Source organism: Physeter macrocephalus, chromosome 18 (assembly GCF_002837175.3).
Source record: "Physeter macrocephalus isolate SW-GA chromosome 18, ASM283717v5, whole genome shotgun sequence".
NCBI classification, from domain to species: Eukaryota; Metazoa; Chordata; class Mammalia; order Artiodactyla; family Physeteridae; genus Physeter; species Physeter macrocephalus.
Genome location: NC_041231.1, coordinates 86205698 through 86210823, shown reverse-complemented (window position 1 = coordinate 86210823; position 5126 = coordinate 86205698). Strand labels below are relative to the sequence as shown.

Sequence of the window (5126 nt, the reverse complement as noted above, 5' to 3'; positions counted from 1 at the left end):
ACATGCCGCGGAGCGGCTGGGCCCGTGAGCCATGGCCGCTGAGACTGCGCGTCCGGAGCCTGTGCTCCGCAACGGGAGAGGCCACAACAGTGAGAGGCCCGCGTACCGAAAAAAAAAAAAAAAAATTAAGCTTAATTTGGTCAGAGGACACTTTTCTTTTTTGGCCACACTGCACAGCTTGCAAGATCTCAGTTCCCTGACCAGGGATTGAACCAGGGCCACAGCAGTGAAAGCACCAAGTCCTAACCACTGGAACTCCAGGAAAATTCCTCAGAGGATACAGTTTAAAAAAATTATTTAAATACATTGTAACATGTAGAACATGATAAAAAATTTAAAATGTACTACGTGTACTTGAGAAGAATGTATATATGACCCTTATATCAAGCTCGTTAATTGCTGTTCTGATATTCTGTATCTTTGTTTACTGGGTTTGTCTAATCTATAATAACTAAGAGAAGTGAATTGAAATTATACACCATGATGGTATATTTGTCGATTGATCCTTATAATTCTATTAATTAAAATATATATATTTAAAGGGTTTCTTGAAAGTACAGTTTCAGTCTGATTCCAGTCATGTAAGAAATATGTTATTTAAATGAAGAGAGTTTAATAAAAAAATATTTTAAACAGATTTTGGAAGACTTAAAAAGAAGAAGAGGAGCTTCCCTGGTGGCACAGTGGTTAAGAATCCAGCTGCCAATGCATGGGATGCGGGTTCAAGCCCTGGTCCGCGAATATCCCACGTGCTGCGGAGCAGCTAAGCCACGTGCCACAACTACTGAAGCCTGCGCGCCCAGAGCCCTTGCTCCACAACAAGAGAAGCCACTGCGATGAGGAGCCCGCGCACCACAATGAAGAGTAGCCCTTGCTCGCCGCAACTAGAGAAAGCCTGCGCACAGCAACGAAGACCCAGCGAGCCAAAAGTAAATAAAATAAATAAATTTATGACAAAAAAAAAGAAAAAGAAACACTGAAATGGCTGACATAGTAACTTCAGGAACTAGCTTCCATCCTAAGGCTGGGAATACAAAGGGAAGAGAATCCAAATGCTTGCGGAGGGACTTGCAGAGCTGAGACTCAGACTACCAAACGGAGGTCTCCACTTGGCTGTGGCTGGGTGCCTCTGGCGCACTGAGGATTTGGTGCTGCCTTGTTGATTCTGGTAACTCTGAAGAGGTACAAGGACACTGGCTTTAGGATCACTAAAATAGTTGGAAACTGGAACCAATTGCTGCTTCTGGGTTAAGTTCTGTTACTGGGGTAATATAGGAACAAAAACAAAAAAGTAATGAGGAAGTTCCTTCTTGCCGTGTCCTGTCTTTTAATACCTCTTTATGGCTCTCTGATAGAATGTAACTAACTAGAAGCCATCTTGCAGAGAAGAAATGTAGTTTTAGATTACCAAATCCAGAACTGTAGAGCAAGATATAGAAAAGTAGGTTTAGAGTAGAAAGTTTAATATGTAGCATAATCCAATTGTGTATCGAGTTTAATATCCAGCTCATCTTTAGTTACTTAGCATCCATACAGACCCTTGTACACGTATGTGAACATTTACGAGCTAGCATAACAACTTTATGCTTCTGCCTAACAAGATATAGCTATTTTTCAGGCTACTGAAAATGTTTTCATTCTCTCCCCAAAAAGAGTAGACAAAAAGTCCCGACAGTCATTTTTTCTTCATTTATGGGAATTTTAACTACTTTTCTATTTCAGACACAGACCATCCTGAACATGCAGTAACCTAAGACTATGGCTGCCTTTTAAATTCCTTAATGGTGTCTTTTGAAGAGACAAAGTTTTAATTTAAAAAAGTTCAATACATGAATTTTTGTTTTATGATTAGTCTTTACCTACTCTAAGGTTATGAAGATAGTGTTCTATATTTTTTCTAGAAGCTTTATAATTTTAGCTTTTATGTTTAGGTCTATGATTCATTTCAAGTTAATTTTTATGTATGGTGTGAGGTAGAAGTTGAACTTCAATATTTTCCATAGGATATCCAGCAATTTCAGCACCATTTGTTTTATCTTTTCCTTATTAAATTTTGTCACCTTTGTCAAAACTCAGTTGACCTTATACGTCTGTTTCTGGGCTCTCTATTGACCTATTTGTCTATGCTTAGGCCAATACTGCAATGTCCTGATTGCTGTAGATTTATAGTAAATCTAGGAATTAGGTGATGTAGTTCCTTCAACTTTGTTCTTCTCTTTTAAGATGGTTTGGGGATATTGTAGGTGTTTGCATTTCCATGTCAGTTTTACAATCAGCTGGTCAATTTCTTAAAAAATTTGGTTGGTATATTAGTTTCCTATTGCTGCTGTTACAAATTACCAAAAACTTAGTGGCTTTAAATAACACAGATTTATTATCTTACATTTTTGGAGATGAGAAGTCCAAAATGGGTGTCTCTGAGATAAATGCAAGATTTTAGTAGGGTTGCATTCTTTTCTGGAGGCTCTAGGGAGAATTCATTTTCTTGCCTTTTCCAGTTTCTGGGGTCTGCCATATTCGTTGGCTCATGGCCTCCTTCCATCTTCAAGCTAGGAATGGCCAGTCTGGTCTTCTCCATTGAGCACTCTGACATTGACTCTTCTGCCTCCGTTTTCCTTCATTTAAGGATGCTTGTGATTACATTGGGACCATCCAGATAATTCTGAATAATCTCCCTCTTTTAAGGTTTGTGATTAGCAGCCTTAATTCCATCTGCAACTTTAATTCTCTCTTACCACATCACATAATATATTCACAGGTTCAAAGGGATAGGATGAGGACATCTTTTGGGGAGCCATTATTCTGCCTACTTAGTTGGAGACGTTTTGAATCTGGAGATCAGTTTGGGGAAAACTGACATTATAACAATACTATGTCTTCCAATCCATGAACGTGGTCTAGCTCCATATTTATTTAGGCCTTCTTTGATTTCTCTTAGTGCTGTTTAATAGTTTTCAAAGCAGAGGTCTTGCACATCATTTGTTTAGATTTATTCCTATTTAAAAATGCTATTTTAACTGGTTTTATTTTTAAATTTCAATTTTCTATTGTTTATTGCTTATATAGAAATGCAACTGAATTTTAAATTTTCATCTTGTATCTAGCCACCTTTTGACTTCACTTATTAGTTCTTGTTAAGGTCTCTACTACAATTTTAAATTGAATTTATATTTATCTTGTTCCTGAATTCAGGAGGAAAGTGTTCATTACTTTATTATTAAACATCCTGTTAGCTCAAGCTTTTTTGGTAGCTAATCTTTATTAGATTAATTAAACACACTGAAGCAGAGAGTCTGGCTGACACTACCACCAAATCAGCATCTTGACAACCATCAAGCTGGAGATGAAATACTGGCATCTTTACACCTTCACTTTCCAGAAGAAAACACTGCAGAGAATGGTCTCTACCTGCCTCCCCCTTCAGATTCTTACACAAATACATCTAATTGTTTTCACTTTCTAGCCCTTATAGTACAAGAAACCAAACCAGAGGGGTGCTAAAGTGGATTCTGAGTACTAATCAACAATATATTGCACACACTGGTAACAAATAATACATTCTTTAGTCTGTTTGTTCTGCATTGTTTTACATTTTGATTGATCTTTTCCTTGGCTGCATTAATTCTGAAAAATTTAAGAAATTACATGAATCGTCTACTAACTGAGATATTCCATATCAGAAAAGCTTCGCTCTGCTTCTTTCACATATAAAAGACAATTTATTTGGACATAGAATTATTTGCTAGTGAGTTTTTCCATTGCAAAATTTCAGTGGGCATTTCAAGGCCCATACTTGGAATGTCTTTTTTACTTCCAACATCTTTGCTTTCATCAAAGTTACTATATCTATTTCTTTCTTTTCGTCTGCAATTTTGGCACTACACTACAAAATGTTAGCCCTAGCAATAAAGATTAAATGAAGTGATGGACTGACTCAATTTCTGAACGTCCTATTCCTAGATTTTCTAATTTTATAGGGCACTTGTTTTCAATCTTGGCTGAACATTAGCCTTTTGGCAAATATAATTGATTGCTTTGAGAGGTGGTATAGCTCTGTGGTTTAAAAAACTTCTATAGATGATTCCATTATATATCGTCTTTAAAAAATGACATCAGAATAAATCTTGCTATGAGAAATGAATTTAAGCTGATAAAATGTTTTCACCTTAGAGGCAGTTTTGCCTCTTACACATGAGTAAAGGAGATTCTCAGATTATAATTTCCTGATTTTTCAACCATTGATGCTATACATTTAATTGTAGATCAGCAATTACATGCTGATAACCTACTCTGTAACATGGAATTTAAAAAATTTCTTCCAACTAGTTAGAAAAATTGTTTATGTAGTCATCTAATGATACTTTCAGTATCTCCAGTATCTATTTTAGTAGTTGACACAAAGTAGGGACTTATCCAATATTTGTTGAAGACTGTAATTACATACTTTCTAAATATTAAAATAATTATTTCTGAAACTGGTTATATATATATTAGAATGTTTTTCACTTTGTTTTGACTAATTACTAGCAAAGAATTAATTGTTACCACTCATTTTTTAAAAGACTTTTTTTTTTTTTTTTTTTTTAGTAATCAACTTTTTATTATATCCCAATCTACTCGGGGCACTTGCCATTAGAACAGAGTATATGTTTAAAATTAGTAAGATTCAGAAGCCCTAGAGTTGGTGATGCCCATCTTATAACAATGTACTAACCCATCCATTTATTTTGCATCACCCTTTCTGCTGGAGCCAGTCAGCAGAGAAGGGCATGAGTCACTCCAAGGTCAGACAGTGTTATTACCTAACCCTTATTGTAATGGGCAAATCCACCATTAAGCTTCAGACTGAGAGAAGTACTATTGAGTTGGCAAAAGCTTTTCTTTTTTTTGAGGCACTGAAATTAGGTTTATTGAAGAAAGAGTAATGTGACGTTTGTGGCTTAATTTGTGGAAAACTGCATTCTCTTGACAGAGTAAGGAGGAATGGAAACATCTGGAGTCGTTGTGGGATTTTTTTTATTATTCAAACAGAAAGTCACCAAAATTAAAATCATCCTCATCAGTTCACTCAGTCCCATGTAATTAATTTTTTTTCATTTTGATTTTTTTTTAGCCCTTTTTTGAAT

At 35.8% G+C, this 5126-nt stretch overlaps 1 long non-coding RNA gene across 3 annotated transcripts in view; it reads left to right on the top strand.

Annotated features, from left to right (window-relative positions):
- The window catches only part of LOC114484274 (uncharacterized), a 71525-nt gene that overhangs the window by 24877 nt on the left and 41522 nt on the right, over positions 1-5126 (top strand). For 2 of the 3 annotated variants that reach the window (XR_003676960.2, XR_008615678.1), the window contains one exon: positions 637-4992. This is a non-coding gene — a long non-coding RNA (uncharacterized lncRNA). Of the gene's footprint in view, positions 1-636; positions 4993-5126 lie in introns of those variants that run through there. The other variant, XR_008615679.1, reaches the window with a different exon arrangement.